The following is a 16,061-nucleotide window of genomic DNA, read 5'->3' on the forward strand; positions in this document are numbered from 1 at the left end:
TTTCAGATACTGTTAAAAATTACATAAATTTTAAAATACAGAGATGAATACTTATCTTTAGACCATAAGTTAATATTTAAATCTTTTATTGTTAAATATTTGATTCTCAACTATTTCTATCAACACTATTCTAAAACATTTTTTCTCTTCATTTCTTTTTTTTTTTATAAACAGTTTTTTATTGGGAAACATTTGGGTATGCCCTTCCCACCCCCAGGGAATGTCCATTCTAATTTTCCTGGGGTGCTTTTTAATTTTTTTTTTTGTTTTTCTTAGTGATCTTGTTGATGGCCTCCTCAGGTCCACTGCTGACGGGTTCCTCCTTAGAAAGCTTCTTCTTTTTCTTTGGGACACTGTTTGTAACCTCTTCAGGGTCTTCTGGTTCCTCTCTGGAAGAAGATTTCTTCCTCTTTGGGACTTTTGCGTTTACGGTTGGCTCTTCAAAGTCACTGTTGACCAATTCCTTGGACAGAGATTTCTTTTTCTTGGGTTTAGGGAGAGCAGAGCTGGACTGATCTTCCATTCCGTTCTCCTGTAGAGCCTCCTGGGGCTTTTTCTTTTTCTTCTTTTGGGGTTTTTCTTCGGTTTCCTCACATTCCTGATCTTCAAGAGTGCCATGGTTTTCTGAAGCCGCAAGTGCAAGCGCAGCCAGTCGTTTCTTCTCCTTCAAGTGCTTCTTCTCCTTTTTCTCCAGCTTCTTGGTAATCTCAACAGCCACATCTTCTGCCTGAATCATGGCTTCTTTCATGACGTCCAAGTTTTTCCGTGGAATCTCTCCAGTCTCATAGAAGGAAAGTCGCTCCTCAACTTGCTCGTGAAGCTTTTCCTCAAATACACTCATAGGCACCTCGGCGCAGCAGTCAATTTGTGAGGCAATGCTGCATTTGTTTGCCAGGTATCAGGAGATGCGGTCTTTGTTCTTAGCAGCTCCTTGGCCAACAATGGTGGAGTGGAAAATGAGTCCACATTTGGGAATGTTTCCTCTTGTCTTCAAGGCCCTGGGAATCACTCAGACATCAGGACGGGCCATCACACCCAAATTCTCTTCATTTCTATGATTACAACTTTGTGCTATTGAAAGAGTCATAGGCAAAAGTTACAAATGTCTTGAAATTATAAATATTAAAATATTTTATAAAATTAGATATGATTATAGATATAGAAATAAACACTAATTCATCACAATAGACTAATGACCAATTAAGGAAACTAAACTACAGATAGTCACACTGATGTATCTTGAAACTTTCTGTCTTCCTTCCTGAATTTCACCTTTGTCATAGAACCTTAAAGACAAAATAAGATGAGTTTTATGGTACACAAATTACAGTTGCCTTGACATTGCAATAGTTTCCAAACTCTCTTTGAAAAACACCTTTTTCCCCCTCAGTGAACTGCAGAGGGATTTAGTTCTTTAGGAACAAAATATCCCCTTTCTGCTGACAGTCTTTTATTTAGGATTATGTAGTTAGTGCCAGTGGTACACATTTGAAATACATGGGCTTATTCACAGTGGAAAACGGTTTTATATGCTGCAAATGATGTAAGTAGGGCCTGAGAAGCTGTGCTGAAATCCCAAATGCTATTGGTTTGAATCCACCAACTGCTCCACAATTTATAGCCTCTGAAAATTCACTGGAGGGTCAACTATGAGGTGGTTATGACTCAATGGAATACAGCAACAAAAATAATGCTATTCTATTCTTTGCTGTGGTAAGAACACTTAAAATACTTTGGAAAAAAGTATATTTGGAAATTACCTGAAAAACTTTCTTCTATGCATAATCTTGCAGGCAGATTTCTTTCTGCTGTTAACTGCTAACTCTGCAATCACTGGTGCTGTCCAAAGAGAACATCACTGCAAATATTAATCAAATGGACAGAGTTCTAGCTCTAAGTCTCACACTGGTCCTTTGAATGATTTTGTAGGAGGAAGGGAAACACTCATTACTTTTAATATTCTAATCTGATATACCTTAGTTGAAAAGTTTATCACCTTCCTAACTTGATCAATTCAATGCATGCAAATTGATTAGTTTGGTGTAATTAGTGAGGATACTATTGACAATGACTGAAATTTTGCCAGGTACAGTAAACACATTACAATATGTAGAAAAGATTAAAACATATTCTAATATTCTAAATTACATTTTAGAAATTACAGCAAGGGCCTTTATTATTTATATGCATCCTGTATTCTATATCTTGTAGACTGTCTACAAAAAACTTAAAACAAATCCAGGAAAGAAAATAATCCTTGAATTTTAAAAGTACAATAAAAAGTTTACCTTTTCAGAATTCTGTCACTTTTGTCTATGACAAATTATTTTAAAAGATAATTTTATTAAATAATAAAATAGTGCATTCCCAATATTCTTATCTTTTAATAACCAAATCTGAGTCACAAGATTACAAATCATGTTATTTAAAAAGTGTCTTTTCTAAGTACTCAAGAAATGATCTTGTATATCATACTTTTAAAATATAAATTAATAATCATGTGGGCCATGATTTCTCATTGTAGTTGTTATTACATGCCGTTGAGTCACCTGCAACTGAGAGCAATCCTATGCACAATAGCTCCGAACGAGCCAATAGCACTGTCTCCAACTAACTTATCCCTGTTACCCCAACAAGTCACTGGGTCAATCAATCTCATCCAAGGTCTTCCTTTCCTGTGTTGTTCTTCCACCCTTCCAATCATAATGTCCTGCTCCAAGGATTAGTTCCCCTAGACAATCTGCCCAAAATATATGAGACAGGGCTTCAAAATACTTGCCTCCAGAGAGCAAGATGGTTTCACCCTCTTCTGGACAAACCCGTTTGTTCTCTTGACAATCCATGTTCAAGACTCTTTTCTAGCACCATAACTCAAAGATATCAATTTATTTACGGTCTTGCTTATTCATTGCCTACAATCTGATGTGCACCTTGGTCTCTAGACTCACATCTAGCACTTCAGCCCTCTGGAAAAGTTCTTGGCAGCAGAGTTTTGTTATCTATTTTTTTTTTTTTAATTTCTTAGCTTCTGGTTCCAAGAGTGTAAACTGTGGACCCAAGCAAGCTGAAGCTGTTAACAATCTCAATATTTTCTTCTTTTATCATGGTGCTGCCAATCAGTCCAGTGGTGAGAATCTTTTCTCAATGTTGAGCTTCAATCCATATTGAAGACTGCAGTCCTTGACTTTCCAAGAAGAACCTTCAGGTCCTCCTCAGTTTTAGCAAGCAAGGTTGTGCCACCTACATAATGCAAGTTGTTGAAGAGTCTTCCTTCAATTCTGATGCCATATTCCTCCTCATAAAGACCAGCTTCACAAATGATCTGTTCTCCATGTAGATTGAAGAAGTATGGCGACAGAACACAGCCCTTACATTCTTCTTTCTTGATTTTGAACCATGCAGTGTTTCATGCTGCTCTGTTCTAATGACTGCCTTCTGGTCCTAGTATAGGTTATGCATGAGCATAATCAGATGTTCTGTGATTCCCATTTTTTTTAACATTAGACACAATTTGTTATTATCCACTCAGTCAAATGTCTTTGTTTGGTCAATGAAACACAGATAGACATTCTTCTGGTTCTCTCTGCTTTCAGTCAAGATCCAACAGACATTGACAATGATGCCCCTAGTGCCATGGCCTCTTCTAAACATAACCTGTACTTTTGGTAGTTCTCTAATTTGCTGATCTTATATTCATCATCCTCTGCAGTTACATACATCAAAATAAAGTGAGACCAGGATTTTGTATGTCAGACTGTATAATCCTGTAAACTGTCTTTTAAATCAACCAGTCAATCAATTTATCTATGTCTATCTTCTATCTTTCTGGGGAATGGCAACAAATATGGGTCTTTTCCAATCTGTTAACCAGATAGCCATCCTCCATATTTCCTGGAATAGTCTCATGAGTGCATCCAAGGCTGCATCTGTTGACTGAAACAAGTCAATTTGTATCCCATCAATTCCTGGAGCCTTATTTTTTACCAGTGCCTTCAGTGTTGCTTCTACTTTATTCTTCATTACTATTGGTTCCTTTTCATATGATGTTTCCCAAAATATTTCAGTATCAATCAATTGTTTCTGGCACAGTAACTCTGTGTATTCCCTTAATCTTCTTTTGATACTTTATGGGTCATTAAATATATTGTCCATTGCATCTTTCAATAATGCGACAAGAAGCTTACATTTGATTTTCAGTTCTTTCGGCTTGAGAAATCTAGAGCAAGTTCTTCCCTTTTTATTCTCCAATTCTAGATCTTTGCACATGCCATTCTAATACTTTGCTTTGTCCTCCTGAGCTGCACTTTGACATTATCTGTTCAGTTCTTTCACGCCGATATGCATTCCTTTAGCCTTGGCTTCTCATGCTCCAGTGCAATCTTTAGAGTCTCTTCTGGCATCTATTTTGACTTTTTATTTATCCTCTGTTTTTGTAATGACATTTTGCTTTCTTCATGGATAATATCCTTTATATCATCCCACAACTCATTTGGTCTTCTATCATTAGTGTTCATTGTCTCAGACCTATTCTTTTTTTTTTCTTTCTTTTTTTAAAATTTTTTTTGTTTGTGGTTTTGTTTTTTTTTGTTGTTGTTTTTGTTTTTTTCGGACCTATTCTTAAATGATCATGAAATTCAGATGGAATTGATTCAAGATCATGTCTTCGTTTCTGTGGACTTACTTGAGTTTTCCTCAGCCTCAATTTGAGCTTGTATACGAGTAATTGATGATCTGACTACAGTCTGCGCCTGGCCTAGTTTTGACTGCCAATATTAAGCTTTTCCAATGATTTCTTCCAAAAAAGTAGCCGTTCTGACTCCTATGCAGCCCACTAGGTGAAATCCACATGTAAAGTCGTCTTTTGTGTCTTTTAGAAAAAGTACTCAGAATGAATAAATTTTAGATACAAAATTCAATCATTTTATTTTCAGCTTCATTTCTATCACTAAGCTCACATTTTCCAACTATTGTTCCTTCTCTACTGTTTCCTATCTTTGAATTCCAGTCACCAATTATCATTCACACATTCTGATGGCAGGCACCAAGAAAGGTGATCTAACTAAATGTGAAAAATATTGAACAATATCATTTCTATTACATGTAAGTGAAATACTGCTGAAGATAATTAAAAAATGGCAGGAACATGGTGTAGATAGGGAAATGTCAGAAGTTCAAGCAGGATTTTGAAGAGGTCTGGCAGCAGGGATATGATTGCTTATGTGAGATGAATCCTGGCTAAAAGTAAGGAATACCAGAGGACTATCTATGTGTGCGTTACTAACTGTGCAAAGGCATTTAACAGTGTGGATCATGACAAGTTGTAGCTGACATTGAGAAGAATGGGAATTCCAGAAAATTATTTTGTGCTCATGTGAAACTATACCTGAATCAGCGGAGTGTTGTGTGAATGAAGCAGGGAAACACTGCATTATTTGGAACTCAGAAGGGAGTATGTTAGTGTTGTATTCTCTCTCAGTAGCTATTCAATCTATATGGTGAACATATTATCTGAGAAGCTGGATTCTATGAGGAAGAGTGTGGTATCAGGATAGGAGGGAGACTCATCAATAGCCTGAGCTATACAGATGACACAAACTTGCTTACTCAAAGTGAGGAGAGCTTGAAGCACTTGTAGAAGATCAAGGAATGCAGCCTCCACTGTGGATTGCATCTCAATGTCAGGAAAACAAAGATTCTTACCACTGGACCAATAACCAGTGTCATGATAGATGGAGACGAAATTGAAACTGTTGACAGCTTCATCTTGCTTGGGTCCACAATCAAAACCCTTGGTACAACCTGTCAGGAAGTAAAGAGACTCATTGCACTGGGGAAATCTGTAGTTAGAGATCTTTCCAAATTACTGAGTGATGTCAGTTTGAGGACTTAGGTGAATCTGATTCAGGCCATAGTCTTTCTAATTACTAGCTATGCATCTAAGATCTGGACAATAAATAAAAATGAAAAGAAAAGAGTTGACACCTTTGAGCTATGGTGTTGGAGAAGAGCAGGGAACGAACAGATATATCTTGGAAACGGTGCAGCCAGAGTGCTTTTGGGAGGTAAGAACAATGAGGCTTCACCTCACATACTTTGGACATGTTGCTAGGAGGTGCTATTCCTTAGAGAAAGACATGATGTTGAGAAGGGTAGAGGGTTAGGAAAGAAAGATAAGACCCTCAACTAGGTGGATTGATATGGTCACTGCTGTAATGGGCTATCAGGAAGTGTGAAGATGATGCAGGAGAGAACAGAGTTCAAAAATTTTGTTCATATGGTCAGTATGAGTCATGCTTGACTCCATGGCATCTAACAACAGCAACAACAGTCTTCTATTTACATATTTAGACATATTCCTGTCAACTCAACAAAAACTCATTGCCAAAACGAATCCACTTATGGATGAACCTTCATGGATTTTCAGAGGCATAAATCACAGAAGAAAATTGCCAACCTTTCTCCCATGGAATAATTTCCTCTCTGTAGAGCAACTTCTTACCTACTAGAACACCAAGGTTCTCCAGCTACCTGTGTAGGTGCTCTTGTTGTTGTTAGGTACTATCAAGTTGTTAGGTAGTATAAATAAAAAATACCCTGTAGACAGCACATCTGAATCTTGCCCTATCCTGTGCCATTCTCACCATTTCTGTTATGGTCCTTAGAGGAAAAGATAATAAAACTTTGACTCACATACATTGGGCATGTTTTAGAAGGGGCTGTTCAAATGAAAGCATGGAGTGTCAGTGATAGAGAGCAAGACCTAATGAAATCTATTGATATAGTGGCTGCAGTAATGGGCACACATTAAGTCAGAAATAAAGAGGATGGCTCAGAATAGAATAAGATTCAGATTTGTTGTTTTGGGGGGGTTGTTTGTTTTTTTTCAGGTTTTTTTTTTGGTTGCTAAGAGTTGACTTGATGACATATAAGAATTGCAGCCTTAGAAATGAGTTAAATGTATTTTCTGTAGTTGTCTAGAAAAAGTGTGAATTCTGAAATAAATGGAATTAGAGTTTTCACAAGAAGCAACAAATGAAAATTTAACACCAACAATTAGTTTTAATTTTTATGCTAGATTGTTGTAAATGTCACCAAATAAAAATATAGGTAACACATTCCATCTTTTCTTCAGTTTTAACTAATAATTTAAAATGTTTTGATGTCAAATGTTTATTACAGTAAACATAAAAGAAAGCAGGATAAGGACATTTAAAACAAATTTTAAGAATATAATGTATCAAAAGGGAAAATGTTCAAATTTAAGAATGGCAAAGCTGTTTATTTGTGATATTATAATACTTAAGTGAAACTATACAATGACAAAAAAATTTGAAAAAAATTGTAAAAAAATCAATCTTATCTAGATATCAGTATATACCCTAAAGGAGAATGATCAATCTTTCTAATTTTATCTCAGTTAAAAATATTGTCAATGCTTACCTTGTTCTCATTCTTGTTTGAAGATTCTTGAGTCGTAATAACTTATGGCAGTGAGTTCTGCCTTAAGTTTAATTATAAGACATTTCATTAGCTACATTTATCCATTTCAGATATTTTTTTAGCTTAAATTTTATAATCTCTTTAAATACCAGCTATCAGGAAGGCTTTATAGGGTAAGTTAACTGAAGAACTTTTGTATCCAGTCTATAATTGCTAGAAGAATGTCAGCATGCTAAAGGAAGGCATACTTGTTTTCTTTTGCTTTTTGGTAAGACCTCAGGCTTAGTGTTCATTGAGTAAGTCATGTGTGTTGTTATCTTGCTTCCTAGAGACTTGTTTCCACAGGTACTTAGTACTGGCTGTCACTCATGTTGGCAGGTGTTCCTCACTGTTCATATTTTTGCTTCTGATAAACATGATGTTCATGCTTTCTATTTCATCATCTATGTTGTTGTTGTTGTTGTTGTTATGTGCCATCGAGTTGCTTGCGACTCATAGTGACCCTAAGTACAAGAGCCCTAAACGCCATTCTATCCTGTGCCAACCTCGCTGTCTCAAATACACTCATTCCCACCACTCCACTCACAAAATTGATCCATCTCATCGAGGGTCTTCCTCCTGCACCACCCCTCCACTCTCCCAAACATGATGTCCCTCTCCAAGGACCAGTCCTTCCTTGCAATGTGTCCAAAGTATGTGAGACGAAGCTTCAGAATCCTTGACTCCAAGGAGCATTCTGGCTTCATCCTCTCCAGGACAAACCTGTTTGTTCTTCTAGCAGTCCATGGTATAGTCAACACTCTTTTCCAGCACCATAACTCAAAGGCATCAATTATCTTTAATGGTCTATAGCACTTAATAATATCTATACTTTCTGCATAGAGATATTTCCCAAAAATGTAGCATAGAATTTTATCTATTTCAAGGAATTTAAATTATAATTATTGCTAAAAAGATTTTCTTTTCCATGATACTACAAACAATACTGGAATAATGATTTTTTTTCTTACTTACCTCCTTATTTACAACTGTATTAACTGCTTCTGAAAATAAAAATGGACTTAAATTATTGGAACTTTTGTTCTATTTTAGGCTTGGGAATGAAGAACTAAAGAGAAATTAAAAACTTATAGGCACTTATCTGGTGTGTTTTGCTTAACATTCCTAATATTTAGTGTAAAATATGGATATTGATGATATCTACTTAATAACAGTTTTGAGAATTAAATATAATTTATTTAATGCCTGTCAAACAGGCAATACATATTAGTTATTATTGTTACTATTATTAATACTCTTTTAACTTTATCTGCTCTATTTAATAATAAATCTAAACTATAGTAAGTTGATTATGCATATTCTAAAAATAGTGTTCCCAAATGTTGAAATGTAGATGAGTTAATGCTCAAATATGGAATTAAAATGGCATATCTCATATCAAGTTTTGCTGTTAACCCAAGGTCTCTCTGGTGGTTAAAATCTACCAGTGGCTCCAAGATCGCCTCGCATTATGATTTACTATCTTGAAATCCTGATTGAGGGTCACTGTGTGTTGAAAGCAACTTAATGGTAGTAAGTTCAAGGGCTTTTTTAATTGCCTCGGTAACTTCTACATTTTAAAATACACTTACAGGACTCATAATTCATGCATCCTTTAAGCTCTCAACACAATGAGGATGAAATTACAATTTTTTTCAAATTTATTTATTGTGCATGTACCATCAAATCAGATCTGACTGGTACAGGAGTGACGTTTTCCCTCCTTCTCTGGCAGAGCATTAGGTGGATTTGAACCTTATACCTCTGGGATTGCAGTACAGCTTCTTGCCATTAGGCCACCAGAGCTCCCTGAAATTGCAGTATTTTTTGTGGATCAAATATTGTATATATTATGTTATGGGTGTTTTGTTTGTTTAAATCCTGTGATATATTCCATTAGGAATCTAAAAAGTATAATATATCCCTTAATATAATTATTAAGTATGACAGTTTAGAAGACTTTATTAAGACTTTCTTCATGGATTCCTTAATGTATAATTATAGGTTTGTTGGTTACATCCCAGTGAGAATACTATCTCTTGATCATTCATTCATTCATTTGTACTTTTGACATCAGATATATTAAATAAAGAAGAGTGACATGGATTAGGTATTCTCTTCAGGAAGTTAAAATCTGGACATTATCATTAGGTGTCATCAAGTAGACTATGACTTCAAGCAACCCACAAACAACAGATACAAACCTTGCATTATCCTGTGCCATTTTACAGTATCTGCTATACTCAAGTACATTATTGCAGTTTGTGCATCAAATCCATTTCATTGTGGATTTTCTTCTCTTTTGCTGATCCTATTCTTTTTCAATCATGATGTCTTTTCCCAAGGAGAGATACCTCTTGACAAATGTCCCAAGTATGTTAAATGAAGTTCATCATCTTTGCCTCTAAGGAGAATCCTGGTTGCCCTTAGTCCAAGACAGATTTCTTTATATTTATGGCAGTTTTTGGTTTATTCAATATGGTTTGTCAACATCATAATTAAAAGATATAAATTATTCTAGTTTTTCTTTTATTCACTGTCCTGCTTCCACATATATAGTTGGCAAATGCAAACACCATAACTTGAATCAAGTGCAACTTAGTATTTAAACAGATAGCAGTAATCTTTAGCTATTTAAAGAAACCTTTAAGAGCAGATTTTCCCAATGCAACCCATCTATGGATTTCCTGAATACTGCTACTATGGATCTTGACTGTGAATCCAAGTAAAATGATATCATTGCAGTACTATTCCATCCAGTTCATGAAAAATATGTGCTGTTTAAAAAACAAACAGACAAAAAAAACAACAAAAAACCAATTTACAATAACTCTGATTGCTCTTGAAGAATGAACTTGCATGACAAGGATTTATAAAACTGATTGATTTGTAGATATCATCCTAATCTAAATCAGATATTCTGACACTTTAGAGGATGGCAATGGACACAAATTAAATAGAGAAAATTTTAATAAGACAATTTTCTAAATGAGTCAAATTTCTTACTCTTAAAATTGTATATTCTACTTTAATTCCCTATAAGAAGCATGCTTTAGCAATGAGTAAGAATTTATATATTGTACCCTTTCAATGCCAACATTATACATTAGTTTTTAAAAAACATAGCTGAACACATTCTTCATTTTGAAATATGTTTAGGAAATCAGTGTCTGAATGAGCTGTGAGCATACTGAACGTAACTTAAGTTTCATGTGAAGTAGAAATGTCAAGACAATGTATTTTGGTTTTAAAAAAATTGCTCAAGTAATAGTAGTTTTACTTCTATACTAGTTTTCTAGTGTTGTGAGTCCTAAATCCATTATGGTTCTCATTAGCCTAAAATAAAAGTGTTGTTGATTAAACTTTTATTCTGGGAATTATAGGAGAATGATCTCTTTGTTAATGTAGCTTATTTCTTGTACCTCCTGAGTGGAACACTTGATCTGGGTTATATAAAAAACAAAAATCAAAGTGGAGTGGCAGTGTGTATATGTAGAAAAAGGAAAACAAAAACAGAAGAGAGAGAGAGAGATTTATCCTAAGGAAATGCCTCATGAGCATGCAGTTGTTGACAATTCACAGGTTTGTAGATCAAATTTCAGGAGAGAGGTTTCTTCTGACTCACAGAGTTGTGACAATAGACAAATTAAAGGTTTACAAAACATTTGCAGACAGTGAAGTGTGCAGACAGTGATGCACACAGACAAAGACACACACAAAACAGCAAGCAGGATAGCTGGAAATTGTGTAAGAACTGTTATTAAAACAAGTAGTTTGGGAGCTGTGGGGAGTAGCGAGCCTCAGTGAGGAGCAGCAAGCCTCAGTGGAGCCTACCTGCCAGCACCAAACAGCACACCTAGAATATGAGCGAGGTAGTTAGGGCAGTATCACTGCAGATTGTGGGACCACGGGGGACCCCTTCACCTAAAGCAGGAGGGAGTGGGACAGTTGGAGTGAGACTGGGATGGCAGACCCAGTTCTCAAGGGGAAAACCAAGGCTTTCTGGTTTTCTATTCAGGTTCCACCACATACATGCCCCCCCCCTTGTGCATTTGTGTGTGTGCCAACCCCACCCCTTTCTGTATCTGCATGTGTTGATACTACATGAATCTGTGTGTGTGTGCCTGCCCTCTTCTGAAGCAGTGACTTCAGATCAAGAACCAACTATCGCCTCAGTCATGAAAAACTCTACCAGAAAATGTCACAAAAGAAGCAGGCTATCTTACATTCTACACAAGCCCAAAGCAAGATGTCATCCCCCCAAAAGTGACACAATGTCAAAGGATTTTGAAGCCAGAAATTCTAGTGGAACTTTCTGACATAGAATTTGAGAGAATAATGATGGAATATTTTCAATGAGTGAAAGACAAAGTTGAAGAATTACAGGACACAGCAAGCAAAAACCAGGAGGAGCTTAAAAAAATAACCCCAAACAACAATCCAAAACAATGCAAATGAAACAAATGAAGAAGAAACCACAACCCAATATGTGTGGTCCAATGTTTCAGATACTGTCAACATGATGGCGTGACATATGCAGAAAGTTGAAGAGATGGAACACAGAACCAGTGAAATAGAAGATAGAAAATGGAAAATGGAAAAATAATTGAAACCATCAACAAAACTAGGAGTTGGGTCTTTGAAAAGGTCAAGAAAATTGACAAACCACTAGAAAAAACTAAAAAATAAATAGAGACTAGCAAAACTAAGAAAGGAAAAGAAGAAAAAGACACAAATAATTTGAATAAAAGATGAAACAGGAAATGTCACAAGAGAACATTACAAAAGAAAAAAATGAAAAGGTAATAAAACAACCTCCAGCCAAAAAAGTCCTGGACCAGATGGTTTTCCAATTGAATTTTATTAAACATTCAGAAAATAACTCTCATCAATTCTATACAAAGTATTTCAGAAAACAGAAAAAGATGTAATTCTCCCAGGCTCATTCTATGAGTAAACAAGCCAATTAAAAAATGGGCACAGAATATGAACAGACACTTCACCAAAGAATACATTCAGATGGCAAACAAACACATGAAGAAATGTTTAAAATCCCTAGCACTAAGAGAGATGCAAATCAAAACAACTATGATATATCATCTCACCCCAGTAAAAAAATAGCAAAATTTAAAAGAACAGCAAACAGTAAATGCTGGTGAAGTTGTGGAGAAAATGGAACCCTTAATCACTGTTGGTAGGAGTGTAAAATGGTGCAACCACTATAGAAGGCAGTATGATGCTTTTTCAAAAAGTTGGAAATCAAAATACCATTGGCCCCAGCAATTTTGTTAATGGGGACATACTCTACATAAACCGTAATTGCCACCCAAGCAGATATATGCACACCCATGTTTATTTTGGCTTTGTTCACAATAGCAAAGAGTTGGATAAAATCTAAGTGCCTATCAATAAACAAATAGAGAAGCTGTGTTATAGTCACACAATGAAACACTACCTTGAATTAAAAAACAAGGAACTCATGAAATATTATACAAAATGAGTGACCGTGGAGGTCATTATGCTGACTGAAATATCTCAGTCACAAAAGGACACATACTGTATAGTGCCACTGTTGTAAAGCACGACTGACTTCAGGGTTGGGAGGAAATTAAAAGGGGATCAAAAATGTATACTGCGTTGAAACAGATGAAGGAGAGAACTGTTTAGGAGGAATATATGATTAGATATTATTGTCATGACAACAATCCAGAATGAAAGCTGCATAGTGGAGAGTAATTGGGGGAGGAAAGAATGAATGACAATAAAATTATTTATTTATTTATTTACTTTTTAAAGATAAAAGCAAATCAGGGGAGGGATGTGCAGGGAGGAAAGTCTCTGTAATCTTTCATTAAGATAAAAAAAGGGAAAGAAAAACTAATTTTAAAAAAAGTTTTGCCGGAAAGGAAACAGAATATTGCCTTTAGACGTTAACAAGTCCTAGGATCTCACATAAAACAGACAGCTGATTCAATGAACTACAGAGGATAAGCAGATATAATATCCAGATTGAGAAAAAACAAGAGAGCTTTGCTAAATTCTCATTTACATTTGACGTAGGTTTCACTTCTATGTACTTTCAACTGCTCTGCTTGTAGATCTCATCATGGAACTGCTTTTATTATGTAAGTTTTTATCAAGTATGAGCAAGTCTGTTGCCAGGGATATCTCCAAATTATTGAGGAACAATGATATCAGTTTAGTAATTAAAATATATCTGATCCAGACCATGGTCTTTTTCATATCTTGTTATAAATCTGAGAGCTAGATAATGAATAAGAATGACAGAAGAAAAAATTTATGCCTTTGAGTTGTGGCGTTCGTTGGAGAAGAAGCCTGAATATCCCATGCACTGCCAAAGAACATATGGATATGTCTTGGGGAAAGTGCATCTAAAATACTCATTAGAGGCAAAGATACAAAGCTTCATCTCACATCTTCAGGTATGTTAATAGAGAAGTTATTCCCTGGAGAAGAACATCATGCTTGGAAAGATAGAGGCTCAGCAAATAAGAGGAAGCCTCCCAGTGAGAAGAACTGACACTTTTACTACTCAAGTGTATCCAAGATGATGAGGATGACAAAGAATAGGGTCTAGATGTATTGTTCATAATGCCATTATGAGTTTTACTTGACTCAATGGCACATAACCACAATAACAACATAGCAAGTAAATTGTTATAGTAAAGCAGATCTTACCAAGAGAATGACTGGATATGACTGACTCATAAATACCAAACTAAAGGATCATAACACAGTAATCACCATCATAGTCTTATTTTTTCTTGCTTGCTGTAACCTGAAGAACATTCTCAGGGTTTAGGAGAGGCTGTAAGCCCTTGGATTTTGGCCTTCCTCCATCTTCAAAACCAAAACACGTCTTTCTAACTGTATTTCTATAGCCTTATCTTCCTCTGGTAACAGCTAGGAAAGGATCTACATCTGCAAGATAGAAATTTTCATTGCATGAGAGGATGATTTAAGAGAGTATTGCAGTATATAGTTAACATATTTAGTCAACCTCAAAACTCAATTTTGTCAAATTGGAACCAACTCCTAACTGATCCTACAGTGGGTTTTCAGAGTCTACAAATTAAATGGTATAGACTGCTTATCTTTCTCCTACAGATCATATGTAGAAAGTTATTAAATTAAAAACTGGTTAATCTACCTACACTTTATATTCCAAAAACACTGTACTTTCAAATACTATTTAATTCTTCATTTTAAAATTCTTCTATCTGATGTTTTTATGAGTCAAGGGATTTTCATGAAAGGAATTGAAGATTTTCTTGTCTATTTCAACACAGATTTTAGGCTTCATCTCCTTTAAAAGCATTTTTAAATACATTTGGGAACTGGAAGAAACTGGTGGAAAATCCATTCCCCTCTTTTGTCACTCCATAGAGACTAACACTATGTACTTGGCAACATTATCCCAAGTTCACCTGACTCGAATGTAATTAGCTTCCCTTTTTCTACAATATTTGTTTTCTCCTTTTCAGAATCTATTATTATTTTTCTCTTCAATCATTTTTTTCTAGATATTTGATTATCTATTACAAATCTCTATCTCCTAGCATTTATATAGACCTCAGAGAAAGGAACAGCCTGTTTAAGGGAGTCTGAGAAGCCAAATGCAATAATGAGAGTTTTCTTCCCTCCAGCATTATTAGCCAGTGTTATTTTAGTCTTGTTATTCCGTAGTGCCAGAGAAGCACATAATATTTCCTACATCTTTAAAAATGTTTCTCTATACGTAAGGAAAAAAATATTTGTATGATTCTGTGAATTATAGGCAAATTAAAGTTCCCAAACTCAGAGTTTCTAGAAGTTCCCATTCCCTATTTATCCAGGCCAGCTCTCTTTCTTAATTTCATTGCCTTAGCACTGTCTATGTCATTTGCAAAATAATAAGATAATGTCAAAATAATGGTAGAATATTTTAAGCCATAAAACCTAAATCAGGTTATGATAATTGAGTGGATTCCAAAAGATTGATCTAGATAGAAATCATTGCTGTACTTTCTCTGTTTCTCAAAGATGGATGAGTAAATTGACCTTGTTAAGTGAATAATATAACTGATCCAATGGTCACATTCAGATAAACCATTATTTGAAAAACAACTTAAATTTACTAGAAGTAGGTCCAAGATTGGTATAAAGGAAATAAGAAAGTAGGTAAAATTAATTTGAGAGGTAATAATAAAACTAAATAAATAGCACTTTAAACTATCTGCCAGTGACCTAACTCTGAAGTAAGTTTATTTGACTGTGGATATTAAAATTAAACACTATCTGTGGAAATATTATTACTTATATCACTAAAGGGATATTTTTGTTACCAAGTTGATTACAACAGATAGTGATATTATAGGGCAAAATAGAACTGCCCAATAAGATTCCCAAGGTATTTTTTGTTCTGTTTTTCTTTTTATTTTGTATTGGTTTTCTTACAAAGTTTGTATAGAGTATATTTCACACTATTCTTCATTCACATTGTATTTCATGCTATAATTCCCATGTATTATTAATTTTTTTAAAAATTAATCACCAATAGACTATGCCCATCATTACTCTGT

At 35.1% G+C, this 16,061-nt stretch overlaps 1 pseudogene; it reads right to left on the reverse strand.

Moving 5' to 3' along the window:
* Nucleotides 1–229: 229 nt before the first annotated feature.
* On the reverse strand, nucleotides 230–748 carry LOC102843851 (annotated as a pseudogene).
* Between the last annotated feature and the right edge of the window lie 15,313 nt (nucleotides 749–16,061).

The sequence above is a fragment of the Elephantulus edwardii genome, unplaced genomic scaffold, assembly GCF_000299155.1.
Source record: "Elephantulus edwardii isolate Elephantulus edwardi_28Jun2011 unplaced genomic scaffold, EleEdw1.0 scaffold00154, whole genome shotgun sequence".
Taxonomy (NCBI): Eukaryota; Metazoa; Chordata; class Mammalia; order Macroscelidea; family Macroscelididae; genus Elephantulus; species Elephantulus edwardii.